The 17497-nt window shown below is 40.6% G+C and overlaps 40 non-coding genes across 40 annotated transcripts; all 40 read left to right on the top strand.

The window, feature by feature from the left end:
• The first annotated feature begins 497 nt into the window (after nt 1–497).
• On the top strand, nt 498–607 carry trnal-caa (transfer RNA leucine (anticodon CAA)). Its single transcript has 2 exons — nt 498–535; nt 563–607. It is a non-coding gene; the product is annotated as a tRNA-Leu (tRNA).
• A 342-nt stretch (nt 608–949) lies between these two features.
• Nucleotides 950–1060, top strand: trnal-caa (transfer RNA leucine (anticodon CAA)). Its single transcript has 2 exons — nt 950–987; nt 1016–1060. It is a non-coding gene; the product is annotated as a tRNA-Leu (tRNA).
• A 563-nt stretch (nt 1061–1623) lies between these two features.
• trnal-caa (transfer RNA leucine (anticodon CAA)) lies at nt 1624–1733 on the top strand. The gene is made up of 2 exons: nt 1624–1661; nt 1690–1733. It is a non-coding gene; the product is annotated as a tRNA-Leu (tRNA).
• Nucleotides 1734–2294: 561 nt separating this feature from the next.
• Nucleotides 2295–2404, top strand: trnal-caa (transfer RNA leucine (anticodon CAA)). Its single transcript has 2 exons — nt 2295–2332; nt 2361–2404. It is a non-coding gene; the product is annotated as a tRNA-Leu (tRNA).
• Nucleotides 2405–3406: 1002 nt separating this feature from the next.
• Nucleotides 3407–3516, top strand: trnal-caa (transfer RNA leucine (anticodon CAA)). Its single transcript has 2 exons — nt 3407–3444; nt 3473–3516. It is a non-coding gene; the product is annotated as a tRNA-Leu (tRNA).
• A 119-nt stretch (nt 3517–3635) lies between these two features.
• On the top strand, nt 3636–3744 carry trnal-caa (transfer RNA leucine (anticodon CAA)). The gene is made up of 2 exons: nt 3636–3673; nt 3701–3744. It is a non-coding gene; the product is annotated as a tRNA-Leu (tRNA).
• A 338-nt stretch (nt 3745–4082) lies between these two features.
• On the top strand, nt 4083–4194 carry trnal-caa (transfer RNA leucine (anticodon CAA)). Its single transcript has 2 exons — nt 4083–4120; nt 4149–4194. It is a non-coding gene; the product is annotated as a tRNA-Leu (tRNA).
• A 336-nt stretch (nt 4195–4530) lies between these two features.
• trnal-caa (transfer RNA leucine (anticodon CAA)) lies at nt 4531–4642 on the top strand. The gene is made up of 2 exons: nt 4531–4568; nt 4597–4642. It is a non-coding gene; the product is annotated as a tRNA-Leu (tRNA).
• A 341-nt stretch (nt 4643–4983) lies between these two features.
• trnal-caa (transfer RNA leucine (anticodon CAA)) lies at nt 4984–5093 on the top strand. The gene is made up of 2 exons: nt 4984–5021; nt 5049–5093. It is a non-coding gene; the product is annotated as a tRNA-Leu (tRNA).
• Nucleotides 5094–5656: 563 nt separating this feature from the next.
• trnal-caa (transfer RNA leucine (anticodon CAA)) lies at nt 5657–5764 on the top strand. The gene is made up of 2 exons: nt 5657–5694; nt 5722–5764. It is a non-coding gene; the product is annotated as a tRNA-Leu (tRNA).
• Nucleotides 5765–6107: 343 nt separating this feature from the next.
• trnal-caa (transfer RNA leucine (anticodon CAA)) lies at nt 6108–6217 on the top strand. The gene is made up of 2 exons: nt 6108–6145; nt 6174–6217. It is a non-coding gene; the product is annotated as a tRNA-Leu (tRNA).
• Nucleotides 6218–6559: 342 nt separating this feature from the next.
• trnal-caa (transfer RNA leucine (anticodon CAA)) lies at nt 6560–6669 on the top strand. The gene is made up of 2 exons: nt 6560–6597; nt 6626–6669. It is a non-coding gene; the product is annotated as a tRNA-Leu (tRNA).
• Nucleotides 6670–7466: 797 nt separating this feature from the next.
• Nucleotides 7467–7578, top strand: trnal-caa (transfer RNA leucine (anticodon CAA)). The gene is made up of 2 exons: nt 7467–7504; nt 7533–7578. It is a non-coding gene; the product is annotated as a tRNA-Leu (tRNA).
• Nucleotides 7579–7928: 350 nt separating this feature from the next.
• On the top strand, nt 7929–8040 carry trnal-caa (transfer RNA leucine (anticodon CAA)). Its single transcript has 2 exons — nt 7929–7966; nt 7995–8040. It is a non-coding gene; the product is annotated as a tRNA-Leu (tRNA).
• Nucleotides 8041–8158: 118 nt separating this feature from the next.
• trnal-caa (transfer RNA leucine (anticodon CAA)) lies at nt 8159–8270 on the top strand. Its single transcript has 2 exons — nt 8159–8196; nt 8225–8270. It is a non-coding gene; the product is annotated as a tRNA-Leu (tRNA).
• Nucleotides 8271–8836: 566 nt separating this feature from the next.
• Nucleotides 8837–8947, top strand: trnal-caa (transfer RNA leucine (anticodon CAA)). Its single transcript has 2 exons — nt 8837–8874; nt 8903–8947. It is a non-coding gene; the product is annotated as a tRNA-Leu (tRNA).
• Nucleotides 8948–9295: 348 nt separating this feature from the next.
• On the top strand, nt 9296–9406 carry trnal-caa (transfer RNA leucine (anticodon CAA)). Its single transcript has 2 exons — nt 9296–9333; nt 9362–9406. It is a non-coding gene; the product is annotated as a tRNA-Leu (tRNA).
• A 117-nt stretch (nt 9407–9523) lies between these two features.
• trnal-caa (transfer RNA leucine (anticodon CAA)) lies at nt 9524–9633 on the top strand. The gene is made up of 2 exons: nt 9524–9561; nt 9590–9633. It is a non-coding gene; the product is annotated as a tRNA-Leu (tRNA).
• Nucleotides 9634–9752: 119 nt separating this feature from the next.
• trnal-caa (transfer RNA leucine (anticodon CAA)) lies at nt 9753–9860 on the top strand. Its single transcript has 2 exons — nt 9753–9789; nt 9817–9860. It is a non-coding gene; the product is annotated as a tRNA-Leu (tRNA).
• Nucleotides 9861–9976: 116 nt separating this feature from the next.
• Nucleotides 9977–10086, top strand: trnal-caa (transfer RNA leucine (anticodon CAA)). Its single transcript has 2 exons — nt 9977–10014; nt 10043–10086. It is a non-coding gene; the product is annotated as a tRNA-Leu (tRNA).
• Nucleotides 10087–10205: 119 nt separating this feature from the next.
• On the top strand, nt 10206–10313 carry trnal-caa (transfer RNA leucine (anticodon CAA)). Its single transcript has 2 exons — nt 10206–10242; nt 10270–10313. It is a non-coding gene; the product is annotated as a tRNA-Leu (tRNA).
• Nucleotides 10314–10429: 116 nt separating this feature from the next.
• Nucleotides 10430–10541, top strand: trnal-caa (transfer RNA leucine (anticodon CAA)). The gene is made up of 2 exons: nt 10430–10467; nt 10496–10541. It is a non-coding gene; the product is annotated as a tRNA-Leu (tRNA).
• Nucleotides 10542–10660: 119 nt separating this feature from the next.
• Nucleotides 10661–10772, top strand: trnal-caa (transfer RNA leucine (anticodon CAA)). The gene is made up of 2 exons: nt 10661–10698; nt 10727–10772. It is a non-coding gene; the product is annotated as a tRNA-Leu (tRNA).
• Nucleotides 10773–10892: 120 nt separating this feature from the next.
• Nucleotides 10893–11004, top strand: trnal-caa (transfer RNA leucine (anticodon CAA)). Its single transcript has 2 exons — nt 10893–10930; nt 10959–11004. It is a non-coding gene; the product is annotated as a tRNA-Leu (tRNA).
• A 119-nt stretch (nt 11005–11123) lies between these two features.
• On the top strand, nt 11124–11235 carry trnal-caa (transfer RNA leucine (anticodon CAA)). Its single transcript has 2 exons — nt 11124–11161; nt 11190–11235. It is a non-coding gene; the product is annotated as a tRNA-Leu (tRNA).
• A 116-nt stretch (nt 11236–11351) lies between these two features.
• trnal-caa (transfer RNA leucine (anticodon CAA)) lies at nt 11352–11462 on the top strand. Its single transcript has 2 exons — nt 11352–11389; nt 11418–11462. It is a non-coding gene; the product is annotated as a tRNA-Leu (tRNA).
• Nucleotides 11463–11582: 120 nt separating this feature from the next.
• trnal-caa (transfer RNA leucine (anticodon CAA)) lies at nt 11583–11694 on the top strand. Its single transcript has 2 exons — nt 11583–11620; nt 11649–11694. It is a non-coding gene; the product is annotated as a tRNA-Leu (tRNA).
• Nucleotides 11695–11813: 119 nt separating this feature from the next.
• trnal-caa (transfer RNA leucine (anticodon CAA)) lies at nt 11814–11925 on the top strand. The gene is made up of 2 exons: nt 11814–11851; nt 11880–11925. It is a non-coding gene; the product is annotated as a tRNA-Leu (tRNA).
• A 119-nt stretch (nt 11926–12044) lies between these two features.
• trnal-caa (transfer RNA leucine (anticodon CAA)) lies at nt 12045–12156 on the top strand. The gene is made up of 2 exons: nt 12045–12082; nt 12111–12156. It is a non-coding gene; the product is annotated as a tRNA-Leu (tRNA).
• A 119-nt stretch (nt 12157–12275) lies between these two features.
• On the top strand, nt 12276–12387 carry trnal-caa (transfer RNA leucine (anticodon CAA)). The gene is made up of 2 exons: nt 12276–12313; nt 12342–12387. It is a non-coding gene; the product is annotated as a tRNA-Leu (tRNA).
• Nucleotides 12388–12506: 119 nt separating this feature from the next.
• Nucleotides 12507–12618, top strand: trnal-caa (transfer RNA leucine (anticodon CAA)). Its single transcript has 2 exons — nt 12507–12544; nt 12573–12618. It is a non-coding gene; the product is annotated as a tRNA-Leu (tRNA).
• Nucleotides 12619–13199: 581 nt separating this feature from the next.
• Nucleotides 13200–13311, top strand: trnal-caa (transfer RNA leucine (anticodon CAA)). Its single transcript has 2 exons — nt 13200–13237; nt 13266–13311. It is a non-coding gene; the product is annotated as a tRNA-Leu (tRNA).
• Nucleotides 13312–13893: 582 nt separating this feature from the next.
• On the top strand, nt 13894–14005 carry trnal-caa (transfer RNA leucine (anticodon CAA)). Its single transcript has 2 exons — nt 13894–13931; nt 13960–14005. It is a non-coding gene; the product is annotated as a tRNA-Leu (tRNA).
• Nucleotides 14006–14125: 120 nt separating this feature from the next.
• trnal-caa (transfer RNA leucine (anticodon CAA)) lies at nt 14126–14236 on the top strand. The gene is made up of 2 exons: nt 14126–14163; nt 14192–14236. It is a non-coding gene; the product is annotated as a tRNA-Leu (tRNA).
• A 119-nt stretch (nt 14237–14355) lies between these two features.
• On the top strand, nt 14356–14466 carry trnal-caa (transfer RNA leucine (anticodon CAA)). The gene is made up of 2 exons: nt 14356–14392; nt 14421–14466. It is a non-coding gene; the product is annotated as a tRNA-Leu (tRNA).
• A 345-nt stretch (nt 14467–14811) lies between these two features.
• Nucleotides 14812–14923, top strand: trnal-caa (transfer RNA leucine (anticodon CAA)). Its single transcript has 2 exons — nt 14812–14849; nt 14878–14923. It is a non-coding gene; the product is annotated as a tRNA-Leu (tRNA).
• Nucleotides 14924–15041: 118 nt separating this feature from the next.
• Nucleotides 15042–15153, top strand: trnal-caa (transfer RNA leucine (anticodon CAA)). Its single transcript has 2 exons — nt 15042–15079; nt 15108–15153. It is a non-coding gene; the product is annotated as a tRNA-Leu (tRNA).
• A 119-nt stretch (nt 15154–15272) lies between these two features.
• On the top strand, nt 15273–15384 carry trnal-caa (transfer RNA leucine (anticodon CAA)). Its single transcript has 2 exons — nt 15273–15310; nt 15339–15384. It is a non-coding gene; the product is annotated as a tRNA-Leu (tRNA).
• A 119-nt stretch (nt 15385–15503) lies between these two features.
• trnal-caa (transfer RNA leucine (anticodon CAA)) lies at nt 15504–15615 on the top strand. Its single transcript has 2 exons — nt 15504–15541; nt 15570–15615. It is a non-coding gene; the product is annotated as a tRNA-Leu (tRNA).
• A 794-nt stretch (nt 15616–16409) lies between these two features.
• On the top strand, nt 16410–16521 carry trnal-caa (transfer RNA leucine (anticodon CAA)). The gene is made up of 2 exons: nt 16410–16447; nt 16476–16521. It is a non-coding gene; the product is annotated as a tRNA-Leu (tRNA).
• Nucleotides 16522–17497: the final 976 nt, after the last annotated feature.

Genomic DNA, 17497 nt, shown 5'->3' with positions numbered 1-17497 from the left:
CCTCTGACCAATTCCATTCATTGAATTTTTTTCACATTTTAATAATTGTCAGAATGGCCGAGCGGTCTAAGGTGCCAGACTCAAGTGTTATCTCCTTCCCAGTTGTTGAGGTTTCTGGTCTCGAATGGAGGCGTGGTTCAAATCCCACTTCTGACAAAGGCTCTTTTAGAATTGGAAGCAATCTTGAGACAGTAAAAGTTAAAGTTTGATTCCTTCTTTTGCCCTCTGACCAATTCCATTCATTGAATTGTTTCTTCACATTTTAATAACGTTGTCAGAATGGCCGAGCGGTCTAAGGTGCCAGACTCAAGTGTTATCTCCTTCCCAGTTGTTGAGGTTTCTGGTCTCCACATGGAGGCGTGGGTTCAAATCCACTTCTGACACAGTCTTTTAGAAATTTAACAATGTTGAGACAGTAAATGTTAAAGTTTGATTCATTCTTTTGCCCTCTGACCAATTCCATTCATTGAATTGTTTCTTCACATTTTAATAACGTTGTCAGAATGGCCGAGTGGTCTAAGGCGCCAGACTCAAGTGTTATCTCCTTCCCAGTTGTTGAGGTTTCTGGTCTCCACATGGAGGCGTGGGTTCAAATCCACTTCTGACACAGTCTTTTAGAAATTTAACAATGTTGAGACAGTAAATGTTAAAGTTTGATTCATTCTTTTGCCCTCTGACCAATTCCATTCATTGAATTGTTTCTTCACATTTTAATAACGTTGTCAGAATGGCCGAGTGGTCTAAGGCGCCAGACTCAAGGTGTTATCTCCTTCCCAGTTGTTGAGGTTTCTGGTCTCCGAATGGGCGTGGGTTCAAATCCACTTCTGACAAAGACTGTTTTAGAAATTTAACAACTGTAGAGACAGTAAACATTATAGTTTGATTCATTCTTTTGCCCTCTGACCAACTCCATTCATTGAATTGTTTCTTCACATTTTTAAGTGTAATTGTCAGAATGGCCGAGTGGTCTAAGGCGCCAGACTCAAGGTGTTATCTCCTTCCCAGTTGTTGAGGTTTCTGGTCTCCGAATGGAGGCGTGGGTTCAAATCCACTTCTGACACAGGCTCTGTTTTAGAAATGTAAATAATGTTGAGACAGTAAACATGTTAAAGTTTGATTCATTCTTTTGCCCTCTGACCAACTCCATTCATAACATTTTTTTCACATTTTAATAATTGTCAGAATGGCCGAGTGTCTAAGGCACCAGACTCAAGTGTTATCTCCTTCCCAGTTGTTGAGGTTTCTGGTCTCCACATGGAGGCGTGGGTTCAAATCCACTTCTGACACAGGCTCTTTTAGAATTGGAAGCAATCTTGAGACAGCAAAAGTTAAAGTTTGATTCCTTCTTTTGCCCTCTGACCAATTCCATTCATTGAATTGTTTCTTCACATTTTAATAACGTTGTCAGAATGGCCGAGTGGTCTAAGGTGCCAGACTCAAGTGTTATCTCCTTCCCAGTTGTTGAGGTTTCTGGTCTCCAATGGGCGTGGGTTCAAATCCACTTCTGACACAGTCTTTTAGAAATTTAACAACTGTAGAGAGAGTAAACATTATAGTTTGCATTCATTCTTTTGCCCTCTGACCAACTCCATTCATAACATTTTTCTTCACATTTTAATAATTGTCAGAATGGCCGAGTGGTCTAAGGCGCCAGACTCAAGGTGTTATCTCCTTCCCAGTTGTTGAGGTTTCTGGTCTCCGAATGGAGGTGGGTTCAAATCCCACTTCTGACACAGTCTGTTTTAGAAATTTAAGCAATCTTGAGACAGTAAACATGAAAGTTTGATTCCTTCTTTTGCCCTCTGACGAACTCCATTCATAACATTTTTTTCACAATTTTAATAATTGTCAGAATGGCCGAGTGTCTAAGGCACCAGACTCAAGTGTTATCTCCTTCCCAGTTGTTGAGGTTTCTGGTCTCCACATGGAGGCGTGGGTTCAAATCCACTTCTGACAAAGGCTCTTTTAGAATTGGAAGCAATCTTGAGACAGCAAAAGTTAAAGTTTGATTCCTTCTTTTGCCCTCTGACCAATTCCATTCATTGAATTGTTTCTTCACATTTTAATAACGTTGTCAGAATGGCCGAGTGGTCTAAGGTGCCAGACTCAAGTGTTATCTCCTTCCCAGTTGTTGAGGTTTCTGGTCTCCAAATGGGCGTGGGTTCAAATCCACTTCTGACACAGTCTTTTAGAAATTTAACAACTGTAGAGAGAGTAAACATTATAGTTTGCATTCATTCTTTTGCCCTCTGACCAACTCCATTCATAACATTTTTCTTCACATTTTAATAATTGTCAGAATGGCCGAGTGGTCTAAGGCGCCAGACTCAAGGTGTTATCTCCTTCCCAGTTGTTGAGGTTTCTGGTCTCCAATGGAGGCGTGGTTCAAATCCCACTTCTGACACAGTCTTTTAGAAATTGGAAGCAATGTTGAGACAGTAAAAGTTAAAGTTTGATTCCTTCTTTTGCCCTCTGACGAACTCCATTCATAACATTTTTTTCACAATTTTAATAATTGTCAGAATGGCCGAGTGTCTAAGGCACCAGACTCAAGTGTTATCTCCTTCCCAGTTGTTGAGGTTTCTGGTCTCCAATGGGCGTGGGTTCAAATCCACTTCTGACACAGACTCTTTTAGAAATTTAACAATGTTGAGACAGTAAACATTATAGTTTCATTCATTCTTTTGCCCTCTGACGAACTCCATTCATAACATTGTTTTTCACAATTTTAATAATTGTCAGAATGGCCGAGTGGTCTAAGGTGCCAGACTCAAGTGTTATCTCCTTCCCAGTTGTTGAGGTTTCTGGTCTCCAATGGAGGCGTGGTTCAAATCCCACTTCTGACACAGTCTTTTAGAAATGTAACAATGTTGAGACAGTAAAAGTTAAAGTTTGATTCATTCTTTTGCCCTCTGACCAATTCCATTCATTGAATTGTTTTTCACAATTTTAATAATTGTCAGAATGGCCGAGTGTCTAAGGCACCAGACTCAAGTGTTATCTCCTTCCCAGTTGTTGAGGTTTCTGGTCTCCGAATGGGCGTGGGTTCAAATCCACTTCTGACACAGGCTCTTTTAGAAATTTAACAATCTTGAGACAGTAAAAGTTAAAGTTTGATTCATTCTTTTGCCCTCTGACCAATTCCATTCATTGAATTGTTTTTCACATTTTTAAGTGTAATTGTCAGAATGGCCGAGCGGTCTAAGGTGCCAGACTCAAGTGTTATCTCCTTCCCAGTTGTTGAGGTTTCTGGTCTCCGAATGGAGGCGTGGGTTCAAATCCACTTCTGACACAGACTCTTTTAGAAATTTAACAACTGTAGAGAGTAAACATTATAGTTTGCATTCCTTCTTTTGCCCTCTGACCAACTCCATTCATTGAATTTTTTTCACATTTTAATGTAATTGTCAGAATGGCCGAGTGGTCTAAGGCGCCAGACTCAAGGTGTTATCTCCTTCCCAGTTGTTGAGGTTTCTGGTCTCCGAATGGGCGTGGGTTCAAATCCCACTTCTGACACAGGCTCTTTTAGAATTGGAAGCAATCTTGAGACAGCAAAAGTTAAAGTTTGCATTCCTTCTTTTGCCCTCTGACCAACTCCATTCATTGAATTGTTTTTCACATTTTTAAGTGTAATTGTCAGAATGGCCGAGTGGTCTAAGGCGCCAGACTCAAGTGTTATCTCCTTCCCAGTTGTTGAGGTTTCTGGTCTCCAATGGAGGCGTGGTTCAAATCCCACTTCTGACACAGTCTTTTAGAAATTGGAAGCAATGTTGAGACAGTAAAAGTTAAAGTTTGATTCCTTCTTTTGCCCTCTGACCAACTCCATTCATAACATTGTTTCTTCACATTTTAATGTAATTGTCAGAATGGCCGAGTGTCTAAGGCACCAGACTCAAGTGTTATCTCCTTCCCAGTTGTTGAGGTTTCTGGTCTCCAATGGGCGTGGGTTCAAATCCACTTCTGACACAGTCTTTTAGAAATTTAAGCAATCTTGAGACAGCAAAAGTTAAAGTTTGCATTCATTCTTTTGCCCTCTGACGAACTCCATTCATTGAATTTTTTTCACATTTTTAAGTGTAATTGTCAGAATGGCCGAGTGGTCTAAGGCGCCAGACTCAAGGTGTTATCTCCTTCCCAGTTGTTGAGGTTTCTGGTCTCCGAATGGAGGCGTGGGTTCAAATCCCACTTCTGACACAGGCTCTTTTAGAAATTTAACAATCTTGAGACAGCAAAAGTTAAAGTTTGCATTCATTCTTTTGCCCTCTGACCAATTCCATTCATTGAATTTTTCTTCACATTTTAATAATTGTCAGAATGGCCGAGTGTCTAAGGCACCAGACTCAAGTGTTATCTCCTTCCCAGTTGTTGAGGTTTCTGGTCTCCAATGGGCGTGGGTTCAAATCCACTTCTGACACAGTCTTTTAGAAATTTAAGCAATCTTGAGACAGCAAAAGTTAAAGTTTGCATTCATTCTTTTGCCCTCTGACGAACTCCATTCATTGAATTTTTTTCACATTTTTAAGTGTAATTGTCAGAATGGCCGAGTGGTCTAAGGCGCCAGACTCAAGGTGTTATCTCCTTCCCAGTTGTTGAGGTTTCTGGTCTCCGAATGGAGGCGTGGGTTCAAATCCCACTTCTGACACAGGCTCTTTTAGAAATTTAACAATCTTGAGACAGCAAAAGTTAAAGTTTGCATTCATTCTTTTGCCCTCTGACCAATTCCATTCATTGAATTGTTTCTTCACATTTTAATAATTGTCAGAATGGCCGAGTGTCTAAGGCACCAGACTCAAGTGTTATCTCCTTCCCAGTTGTTGAGGTTTCTGGTCTCCACATGGAGGCGTGGGTTCAAATCCACTTCTGACAAAGGCTCTTTTAGAATTGGAAGCAATCTTGAGACAGCAAAAGTTAAAGTTTGATTCCTTCTTTTGCCCTCTGACCAATTCCATTCATTGAATTGTTTCTTCACATTTTAATAACGTTGTCAGAATGGCCGAGTGGTCTAAGGTGCCAGACTCAAGTGTTATCTCCTTCCCAGTTGTTGAGGTTTCTGGTCTCCACATGGAGGCGTGGGTTCAAATCCACTTCTGACACAGTCTTTTAGAAATTTAACAACTGTTGAGACAGTAAACATTAAAGTTTGCATTCATTCTTTTGCCCTCTGACCAACTCCATTCATAACATTTTTTTCACATTTTAATAACGTTGTCAGAATGGCCGAGCTGTCTAAGGCGCCAGACTCAAGGTGTTATCTCCTTCCCAGTTGTTGAGGTTTCTGGTCTCCGAATGGAGCGTGGGTTCAAATCCACTTCTGACAAAGACTGTTTTAGAAATTTAACAATCTTGAGACAGCAAAAGTTAAAGTTTGATTCATTCTTTTGCCCTCTGACGAACTCCATTCATAACATTTTTCTTCACATTTTAATAATTGTCAGAATGGCCGAGCGGTCTAAGGCACCAGACTCAAGTGTTATCTCCTTCCCAGTTGTTGAGGTTTCTGGTCTCCACATGGAGGCGTGGGTTCAAATCCACTTCTGACACAGTCTTTTAGAAATTGGAAGCAATCTTGAGACAGCAAAAGTTAAAGTTTGATTCCTTCTTTTGCCCTCTGACCAATTCCATTCATTGAATTGTTTCTTCACATTTTAATAACGTTGTCAGAATGGCCGAGTGGTCTAAGGTGCCAGACTCAAGTGTTATCTCCTTCCCAGTTGTTGAGGTTTCTGGTCTCCATGGAGGCGTGGGTTCAAATCCACTTCTGACACAGTCTGTTTTAGAAATTTAACAACTGTAGAGACAGTAAACATTATAGTTTTCATTCATTCTTTTGCCCTCTGACCAACTCCATTCATAACATTTTTCTTCACAACCTTTAATAATTGTCAGAATGGCCGAGTGTCTAAGGCGCCAGACTCAAGGTGTTATCTCCTTCCCAGTTGTTGAGGTTTCTGGTCTCCGAATGGGCGTGGGTTCAAATCCCACTTCTGACACAGTCTGTTTTAGAAATGTAAATAATGTTGAGACAGTAAACATGAAAGTTTGATTTCATTCTTTTGCCCTCTGACCAACTCCATTCATAACATTGTTTTTCACATTTTAATGTAATTGTCAGAATGGCCGAGTGGTCTAAGGCACCAGACTCAAGGTGTTATCTCCTTCCCAGTTGTTGAGGTTTCTGGTCTCCAATGGAGGCGTGGTTCAAATCCCACTTCTGACACAGTCTTTTAGAAATTGGAAGCAATGTTGAGACAGTAAAAGTTAAAGTTTGATTCATTCTTTTGCCCTCTGACGAACTCCATTCATAACATTGTTTTTCACATTTTAATAACGTTGTCAGAATGGCCGAGTGTCTAAGGCACCAGACTCAAGGTGTTATCTCCTTCCCAGTTGTTGAGGTTTCTGGTCTCCGAATGGGCGTGGGTTCAAATCCCACTTCTGACACAGTCTGTTTTAGAAATGTAAATAATGTTGAGACAGTAAACATGAAAGTTTGATTTCATTCTTTTGCCCTCTGACCAACTCCATTCATAACATTGTTTTTCACATTTTTAATGTAATTGTCAGAATGGCCGAGTGGTCTAAGGCGCCAGACTCAAGGTGTTATCTCCTTCCCAGTTGTTGAGGTTTCTGGTCTCCGAATGGAGGTGGGTTCAAATCCCACTTCTGACACAGTCTGTTTTAGAAATTTAACAACTGTGAGACAGTAAACATGAAAGTTTGATTTCATTCTTTTGCCCTCTGACGAACTCCATTCATAACATTGTTTTTCACATTTTAATAACGTTGTCAGAATGGCCGAGTGTCTAAGGCGCCAGACTCAAGGTGTTATCTCCTTCCCAGTTGTTGAGGTTTCTGGTCTCCGAATGGGCGTGGGTTCAAATCCACTTCTGACAAAGACTATTTTAGAAATTTAACAATCTTGAGACAGTAAACATTATAGTTTCATTCATTCTTTTGCCCTCTGACCAACTCCATTCATTGAATTGTTTTTCACAATTTTAATAATTGTCAGAATGGCCGAGCGGTCTAAGGCACCAGACTCAAGGTGTTATCTCCTTCCCAGTTGTTGAGGTTTCTGGTCTCCGAATGGAGGCGTGGGTTCAAATCCACTTCTGACACAGGCTCTTTTAGAAATTTAAGCAATCTTGAGACAGTAAACAGTTAAAGTTTGATTCATTCTTTTGCCCTCTGACCAACTCCATTCATAACATTTTTCTTCACAACCTTTAATAATTGTCAGAATGGCCGAGTGATCTAAGGCACCAGACTCAAGGCATTTCCGATTTCTCAGTTGATGAGGTTTCTGTTCTCCAAATGGAGGCGTGGGTTCAAATCCCACTTCTGACACAGGCTCTTTTAGAATTGGAAGCAATCTTGAGACAGCAAAAGTTAAAGTTTGATTTCATTCTTTTGCCCTCTGACGAACTCCATTCATTGAATTGTTTTTCACATTTTTAAGTGTAATTGTCAGAATGGCCGAGTGGTCTAAGGCGCCAGACTCAAGGTGTTATCTCCTTCCCAGTTGTTGAGGTTTCTGGTCTCCACATGGAGGCGTGGGTTCAAATCCCACTTCTGACACAGGCTTTTTTAGAATTGGAAGCAATCTTGAGAGAGTAAATGTTAAGGTTTGCATTCCTTCTTTTGCCCTCTGACCAACTCCATTCATAACATTTTTCTTCACAACCTTTAATAACGTTGTCAGAATGGCCGAGCGGCCTAAGGTGCCAGACTCAAGTTTTTATCTCCTTCCCAATTGTTGAGGTTTGTGGTCTCCACATGGAGGCGTGGGTTCAAATCCACTTCTGACACAGGCTCTGTTTTAGAAATGTAAATAATGTTGAGACAGTAAATGTTATAGTTTGATTCCTTCTTTTGCCCTCTGACCAGTTCCATTTATTGAATTGTTTTTCAGTTTTTTATGTGTAATTGTCAGAATGGCCGAGTGGTCTAAGGCGCCAGACTCAAGGTGTTATCTCCTTCCCAGTTGTTGAGGTTTCTGGTCTCCGAATGGAGGCGTGGGTTCAAATCCCACTTCTGACAAAGACTGTTTTAGAAATTTAACAACTGTAGAGAGAGTAAACATTATAGTTTCATTCATTCTTTTGCCCTCTGACTAACTCCATTCATTGAATTGTTTTTCACATTTTTAAGTGTAATTGTCAGAATGGCCGAGTGGTCTAAGGCGCCAGACTCAAGGTGTTATCTCCTTCCCAGTTGTTGAGGTTTCTGGTCTCCAAATGGAGGCGTGGGTTCAAATCCCACTTCTGACACAGGCTCTTTTAGAATTGGAAGCAATCTTGAGACAGCAAAAGTTAAAGTTTGCATTCCTTCTTTTGCCCTCTGACGAACTCCATTCATTGAATTGTTTTTCACATTTTTAAGTGTAATTGTCAGAATGGCCGAGTGGTCTAAGGTGCCAGACTCAAGGTGTTATCTCCTTCCCAGTTGTTGAGGTTTCTGGTCTCCAATGGAGGCGTGGGTTCAAATCCACTTCTGACAAAGGCTCTTTTAGAAATTTAACAACTGTTGAGACAGTAAAAGTTAAAGTTTGCATTCCTTCTTTTGCCCTCTGACGAACTCCATTCATTGAATTGTTTTTCACAATTTTAATAATTGTCAGAATGGCCGAGTGTCTAAGGCGCCAGACTCAAGTGTTATCTCCTTCCCAGTTGTTGAGGTTTCTGGTCTCCGAATGGAGGTGGGTTCAAATCCCACTTCTGACACAGTCTTTTAGAAATTTAACAATCTTGAGACAGTAAACATTATAGTTTTCATTCATTCTTTTGCCCTCTGACGAACTCCATTCATAACATTGTTTTTCACAATTTTAATAATTGTCAGAATGGCCGAGTGGTCTAAGGCACCAGACTCAAGGTGTTATCTCCTTCCCAGTTGTTGAGGTTTCTGGTCTCCAATGGAGGCGTGGGTTCAAATCCCACTTCTGACAAAGGCTCTTTTAGAAATTTAACAATGTAGAGACAGTAAACATGTTATAGTTTGATTCCTTCTTTTGCCCTCTGACCAATTCCATTCATTGAATTGTTTTTCACATTTTTAAGTGTAATTGTCAGAATGGCCGAGTGGTCTAAGGTGCCAGACTCAAGGTGTTATCTCCTTCCCAGTTGTTGAGGTTTCTGGTCTCGAATGGAGGCGTGGGTTCAAATCCACTTCTGACACAGGCTCTTTTAGAATTGGAAGCAATCTTGAGACAGTAAAAGTTAAAGTTTGCATTCCTTCTTTTGCCCTCTGACCAACTCCATTCATTGAATTGTTTTTCACATTTTTAAGTGTAATTGTCAGAATGGCCGAGTGGTCTAAGGCGCCAGACTCAAGGTGTTATCTCCTTCCCAGTTGTTGAGGTTTCTGGTCTCGAATGGAGGCGTGGGTTCAAATCCCACTTCTGACACAGTCTGTTTTAGAAATGTAAATAATGTTGAGACAGTAAACATGTTAAAGTTTGATTTCATTCTTTTGCCCTCTGACGAACTCCATTCATTGAATTGTTTTTCACATTTTAATAATTGTCAGAATGGCCGAGCTGTCTAAGGCGCCAGACTCAAGGTGTTATCTCCTTCCCAGTTGTTGAGGTTTCTGGTCTCCATGGAGGCGTGGGTTCAAATCCCACTTCTGACACAGTCTGTTTTAGAAATTTAACAACTGTTGAGACAGTAAACATGAAAGTTTGATTTCATTCTTTTGCCCTCTGACCAACTCCATTCATAACATTTTTCTTCACAACCTTTAATAACGTTGTCAGAATGGCCGAGTGTCTAAGGCACCAGACTCAAGTGTTATCTCCTTCCCAGTTGTTGAGGTTTCTGGTCTCCATGGAGGCGTGGGTTCAAATCCCACTTCTGACACAGACTCTTTTAGAAATTTAACAATCTTGAGACAGTAAACATTATAGTTTTCATTCATTCTTTTGCCCTCTGACCAATTCCATTTATTGAATTGTTTTTCACATTTTAATAACGTTGTCAGAATGGCCGAGTGGTCTAAGGCGCCAGACTCAAGGTGTTATCTCCTTCCCAGTTGTTGAGGTTTCTGGTCTCCATGGAGGCGTGGGTTCAAATCCCACTTCTGACACAGTCTGTTTTAGAAATTTAACAACTGTTGAGACAGTAAACATGAAAGTTTGATTTCATTCTTTTGCCCTCTGACCAACTCCATTCATAACATTGTTTCTTCACATTTTTAATGTAATTGTCAGAATGGCCGAGTGTCTAAGGCACCAGACTCAAGTGTTATCTCCTTCCCAGTTGTTGAGGTTTCTGGTCTCCATGGAGGCGTGGGTTCAAATCCCACTTCTGACACAGACTCTTTTAGAAATTTAACAATGTTGAGACAGTAAACATTATAGTTTTCATTCATTCTTTTGCCCTCTGACCAATTCCATTTATTGAATTGTTTTTCACATTTTAATAACGTTGTCAGAATGGCCGAGTGGTCTAAGGCGCCAGACTCAAGGTGTTATCTCCTTCCCAGTTGTTGAGGTTTCTGGTCTCCGAATGGAGGCGTGGGTTCAAATCCCACTTCTGACACAGTCTGTTTTAGAAATGTAAATAATGTTGAGACAGTAAACATGAAAGTTTGATTTCATTCTTTTGCCCTCTGACGAACTCCATTCATAACATTTTTCTTCACAACCTTTAATAACGTTGTCAGAATGGCCGAGCGGTCTAAGGCGCCAGACTCAAGGTGTTATCTCCTTCCCAGTTGTTGAGGTTTCTGGTCTCCGAATGGAGGCGTGGGTTCAAATCCCACTTCTGACACAGTCTGTTTTAGAAATTTAACAACTGTTGAGACAGTAAACATGTTATAGTTTGATTCATTCTTTTGCCCTCTGACGAACTCCATTCATAACATTTTTCTTCACAACCTTTAATAACGTTGTCAGAATGGCCGAGCGGTCTAAGGCGCCAGACTCAAGGTGTTATCTCCTTCCCAGTTGTTGAGGTTTCTGGTCTCCGAATGAAGGCGTGGGTTCAAATCCCACTTCTGACAAAGACTGTTTTAGAAATTTAACAACTGTAGAGAGAGTAAACATTATAGTTTTCATTCATTCTTTTGCCCTCTGACCAACTCCATTCATAACATTTTTCTTCACAACCTTTAATAACGTTGTCAGAATGGCCGAGCGGTCTAAGGCGCCAGACTCAAGGTGTTATCTCCTTCCCAGTTGTTGAGGTTTCTGGTCTCCGAATGGAGGCGTGGGTTCAAATCCCACTTCTGACAAAGTCTGTTTTAGAAATGTAAATAATGTTGAGACAGTAAACATGAAAGTTTGATTTCATTCTTTTGCCCTCTGACCAACTCCATTCATTGAATTTTTTTCACATTTTAATAACGTTGTCAGAATGGCCGAGTGGTCTAAGGCGCCAGACTCAAGGTGTTATCTCCTTCCCAGTTGTTGAGGTTTCTGGTCTCCGAATGGAGGCGTGGTTCAAATCCCACTTCTGACACAGGCTCTTTTAGAAATTTAAGCAATCTTGAGACAGTAAACATGTTAAAGTTTGATTCCTTCTTTTGCCCTCTGACCAACTCCATTCATAACATTTTTCTTCACAACCTTTAATAACGTTGTCAGAATGGCCGAGCGGTCTAAGGCGCCAGACTCAAGGTGTTATCTCCTTCCCAGTTGTTGAGGTTTCTGGTCTCCGAATGGAGGCGTGGGTTCAAATCCCACTTCTGACAAATGTTGTTTTAGAAATTTAACAACTGTAGAGACAGTAAACAGTTAAAGTTTGATTCATTCTTTTGCCCTCTGACCAACTCCATTCATAACATTTTTCTTCACAACCTTTAATAACGTTGTCAGAATGGCCGAGCGGTCTAAGGCGCCAGACTCAAGGTGTTATCTCCTTCCCAGTTGTTGAGGTTTCTGGTCTCCGAATGGAGGCGTGGGTTCAAATCCCACTTCTGACAAATGTTGTTTTAGAAATTTTACAACTGTAGAGAGAGTAAACATTATAGCTTTCATTCATTCTTTTGTCCTGTGACCAACTCCGTTCATAACATTTTTCTTCACAGTCTTCGATAACGTTGTCAGAATGGCCGAGCAGTCTAAGGTGCCAGATTCAAGGTGTTATCTCCTTCCCAGTTGTTGAGGTTTCTGGTCTCCAAATGGAGGCGTGGGTTCAAATCCCACTTCTGACACAGTCTGTTTTAGAAATGTAAATAATGTTGAGACAGTAAACTTGAAAGTTTGATTTCATTCTTTTGCCCTCTGACGAACTCGATTCATAACATTTTTCTTCACAACCTTTAATAATGTTGTCAGAATGGCCGAGCGGTCTAAGGCACCAGACTCAAGGTGTTATCTCCTTTCCAGTTGTTGAGGTTTCTGGTCTCCGAATGGAGGCGTGGGTTCAAATTCCACTTCTGACAAAGAGTATTTTAGAAATTTAACAACTGTAGAGAGAGTAAACATTATAGTTTTCATTCATTCTTTTGCCCTCTGACCAACTCCATTCATGACATTTTTCTTCACAATCTTCAATAAAGTTGTCAGAATGGCCGAGTGGTCTAAGGCACCAGACTCAAGTTGTTATCTCCTTCCCAGTTGTTGAGGTTTCTGGTCTCCAAATGGAGGCGTGGGTTCAAATCACACTTCTGACACAGGCTCTTTTAGAAGTGGAAGCAATCTTGAGACAGCAAAACTTAAAGTTTGCATTCCTTCTTTTGCCCTCTGACGAACTCCATTCATTGAATTGTTTTTCACATTTTTAAGTGTAATTGTCAGAATGGCCGAGTGATCTTAGGCACCAGACTCAAGTCATTTCCACTTTCTCGGTTGATGAGGTTTCTTGTTCTCCATGCGAAGGTTTAGGTTCAAATCCCACATCTGACACAGGCACTTTTAGAATTGGAAGCAATCTTGAGACAGCAAAAGTTAAAGTTTGCATTCCTTCTTTTGCCCTCTGACCAACTCCATTCATAACATTTTTCTTCACACTCTTCAATAAAGTTGTCAGAATGGCCGAGCGGCCTAAGGTGCCAGACTCAAGTTTTTATCTCCTTCCCAGTTGTTGAGGTTTGTGGTCTCCACATGGAGGCATGGGTTCAAATCCCACTTCTGACACAGGGTCTTTTAGAACTGAGACCAATGTTAAAACAGTAAATGTTATAGTTTGATTTGCTTCTTTTGCCCTCTGACCAATTCCATTTATTGAATTGTTTTTCATTATTTAGGTGTAATTGTCAGAGTGGCCGAGTGGTCTAAGGCGCCAGACTCAAGGTGTTATCTCCTTCCCAGTTGTTGAGGTTTCTGGTCTCCAAATGGAGGCGTGGGTTCAAATCCCACTTCTGACAAAGACTGTTTTAGAAATTTAACAACTGTAGAGAGAGTAAACATTATAGTTTTATTCCTTCTTTTGCCCTCTGACTAATTCTATTAATTGAATTGTTTTTCACATTTTTGAGTGTAATATGTCAGAATGACCGAGTGGTCTAAGGTGCCAGACTCAAGGTATTATCTCCTTCCCATTTGTTGACATTTCTGGTCTCCGAATGGAGGCGTTTGTTCAAATCCCACTTCTGACACAGGCTCTTTTAGAATTGGAAGCAATCTTGAGTCAGCAAAAGTTAAAGTTTGCATTCCTTCTTTTGCCCTCTGACGAACTCCATTCATTGAATTGTTTTTCACATTTTTAAGTGTTATTGTCAGAATGGCCGAGTGATCTAAGGCACCAGAATCAAGTCATTTCCACTTTCTCGGTTGATGAGGTTTCTTGATCTCCATACGAAGGTTTAGGTTCAAATCCCACATCTGACACAGGCTCTTTTAGAGTTGGAAGCAATCTTGAGACAGCAAAAGTTAAAGTTTGCATTCCTTCTTTTGCCCTCTGACGAACTCCATTCATTGAATTGTTTTTCACATTTTTAAGTGTAATTGTCAGAATGGCCGAGCTGTCTAAGGCGCCAGACTCAAGGTGTTATCTCCTTCCCAGTTGTTGAGGTTTCTGGTCTCCACATGGAGGCGTGGGTTCAAATCCCACTTCTGACACAGGCTCTTTTAGAACTGAGACCAATGTTAAAACAGTAAATGTTATAGTTTGATTTCCTTCTTTTGCCCTCTGACCAATTCCATTTATTGAATTGTTTTTCACATTTTTGAGTGTAATTTGTCAGAATGGCCGAGTGGTCTAAGGCGCCAGACTCAAGGTGTTATCTCCTTCCCAGTTGTTGAGGTTTCTGGTCTCCGAATGGAGGCGTGGGTTCAAATCCACTTCTGACACAGTCTGTTTTAGAAATGTAAATAATGTTGAGACAGTAAACATGAAAGTTTGATTTCATTCTTTTGCCCTCTGACGAACTCCATTCATAACATTTTTCTTCACAATCTTCAATGACGTTGTCAGAATGGCCGAGTGTCTAAGGCGCCAGACTCAAGGTGTTATCTCCTTCCCAGTTGTTGAGGTTTCTGGTCTCCGAATGGAGGCGTGGGTTCAAATCCCACTTCTGACAAAGACTATTTTAGAAATTTAACAACTGTAGAGAGTAAACATTATAGTTTTCATTCATTCTTTTGCTCTCTGACCAACTCCATTCATAACATTTTTCTTCACAACCTTTAATAACGTTGTCAGAATGGCCGAGCGGTCTAAGGCGCCAGACTCAAGGTGTTATCTCCTTCCCAGTTGTTGAGGTTTCTGGTCTCCGAATGGGCGTGGGTTCAAATCCACTTCTGACAAAGGCTCTTTTAGAATTGGAAGCAATCTTGAGACAGTAAACATTATAGTTTTCATTCATTCTTTTGCTCTCTGACCAACTCCATTCATAACATTTTTCTTCACAACCTTTAATAACGTTGTCAGAATGGCCGAGCGGTCTAAGGTGCCAGACTCAAGGTGTTATCTCCTTCCCAGTTGTTGAGGTTTCTGGTCTCCAAATGGAGGCGTGGGTTCAAATCCCACTTCTGACAAAGGCTCTTTTAGAAATTTAACAACTGTTGAGACAGTAAACATTATAGTTTGATTCATTCTTTTGTCCTGTGACCAACTCCGTTCATAACATTTTTCTTCACAGTCTTCGATAACGTTGTCAGAATGGCCGAGCAGTCTAAGGTGCCAGATTCAAGGTGTTATCTCCTTCCCAGTTGTTGAGGTTTCTGGTCTCCAAATGGAGGCGTGGGTTCAAATCCCACTTCTGACACAGGCTGTTTTAGAAATTTTACAACTGTAGAGAGAGTAAACATAATACTTCTCATTCATTCTTTTGCTCTCTGACCAACTCCATTCATAACATTTTTCTTCACAACCTTTAATAACGTTGTCAGAATGGCCGAGCGGTCTAAGGCGCCAGACTCAAGGTGTTATCTCCTTCCCAGTTGTTGAGGTTTCTGGTCTCCGAATGGAGGCGTGGGTTCAAATCCCACTTCTGACAAAGACTGTTTTAGAAATTTAACAACTGTAGAGAGAGTAAACATTATACTTTTCATTCATTCTTTTGCTCTCTGACCAACTCCATTCATAACATTTTTCTTCACAACCTTTAATAACGTTGTCAGAATGGCCGAGCGGTCTAAGGCGCCAGACTCAAGGTGTTATCTCCTTCCCAGTTGTTGAGGTTTCTGGTCTCCGAATGGAGGCGTGGGTTCAAATCCCACTTCTGACAAATGTTGTTTTAGAAATTTTACAACTGTAGAGAGAGTAAACATTATAGCTTTCATTCATTCTTTTGTCCTGTGACCAACTCCGTTCATAACATTTTTCTTCACATTTTAATAATTGTCAGAATGGCCGAGCTGTCAAAAGCGCCAAAATCAAGGCATGTGTACCTGCCCAGTTGTTGAGGTTTCTGGTCTCCGAATGGAGGCGTTTGTTCAAATCCCACTTCTGACACAGTCTGTTTTAGAAATTTTACAACTGTAGAGACAGTAAACATGAAAGTTTGATTTCATTCTTTTGCTCTCTGACCAACTCCATTCATAACATTTTTTTCACAACCTTTAATAATGTTGTCAGAATGGCCGAGCAGTCTAAGGTGCCAGACTCAAGGTATTATCTCCTTCCCAGTTGTTGAGGTTTCTGGTCTCCGAATGGAGGCGTTTGTTCAAATCCCACTTCTGACACAGACTCTTTTAGAAATTTAACAATCTTGAGACAGTAAACATTATAGTTTTCATTCATTCTTTTGCTCTCTGACCAACTCCATTCATAACATTTTTCTTCACAATTTTAATAATTGTCAGAATGGCCGAGCGGTCTAAGGCACCAGACTCAAGGTGTTATCTCCTTCCCAGTTGTTGAGGTTTCTGGTCTCCGAATGGGCGTGGGTTCAAATCCACTTCTGACACAGGTCTTTTAGAATTGGAAGCAATGTTGAGACAGTAAATGTTATAGTTTGATTTCATTCTTTTGCCCTCTGACCAACTCCATTCATAACATTTTTTTCACATTTTAATAATTGTCAGAGTGGCCGAGTGGTCTAAGGCACCAGACTCAAGGTGTTATCTCCTTCCCAGTTGTTGAGGTTTCTGGTCTCCAAATGGAGGCGTGGGTTCAAATCCCACTTCTGACACAGGCTCTTTTAGAATTGGAAGCAATCTTGAGACAGCAAAAGTTAAAGTTTGCATTCCTTCTTTTGCCCTCTGACTAATTCTATTCATTGAATTGTTTTTCACATTTTTGAGTGTAATTTGTCAGAATGACCGAGTGGTCTAAGGCGCCAGACTCAAGGTATTATCTCCTTCCCATTTGTTGACATTTCTGGTCTCCGAATGGAGGCGTTTGTTCAAATCCCACTTCTGACACAGGCTCTTTTAGAATTGGAAGCAATCTTGAGTCAGCAAAAGTTAAAGTTTGCATTCCTTCTTTTGCCCTCTGACGAACTCCATTCATTGAATTGTTTTTCACATTTTTAAGTGTAATTGTCAGAATGGCCGAGTGTCTAAGGCGCCAGACTCAAGTGTTATCTCCTTCCCAGTTGTTGAGGTTTCTGGTCTCCACATGGAGGCATGGGTTCAAATCCCACATCTGACACAGGCTCTGTTTTAGAAATGTAACAATGTTGAGACAGTAAACATTATAGTTTGATTTCATTCTTTTGCTCTCTGACCAACTCCATTCATAACATTTTTCTTCACACTCTTCAATAAAGTTGTCAGAATGGCCGAGTGTCTAAGGCACCAGACTCAAGTGTTATCTCCTTCCCATTTGTTGACATTTCTGGTCTCCGAATGGAGGCGTGGTTCAAATCCCACTTCTGACAAAGACTGTTTTAGAAATGTAAATAATGTTGAGACAGTAAACATGTTATAGTTTGATTCCTTCTTTTGCCCTCTGACGAACTCCATTCATAACATTTTTCTTCACATTTTAATGTAATTGTCAGAATGGCCGAGTGTCTAAGGCACCAGAATCAAGTCATTTCCACTTTCTCGGTTGATGAGGTTTCTTGTTCTCCATGCGAAGGTTTAGGTTCAAATCCCACTTCTGACACAGTCTTTTAGAATTGGAAGCAATCTTGAGTCAGCAAAAGTTAAAGTTTGATTCAT

Source organism: Onychostoma macrolepis, chromosome 20 (assembly GCF_012432095.1).
Source record: "Onychostoma macrolepis isolate SWU-2019 chromosome 20, ASM1243209v1, whole genome shotgun sequence".
In the NCBI taxonomy this organism is placed as follows: domain Eukaryota; kingdom Metazoa; phylum Chordata; class Actinopteri; order Cypriniformes; family Cyprinidae; genus Onychostoma; species Onychostoma macrolepis.
This window is presented reverse-complemented; position numbering and strand designations above follow the sequence as displayed.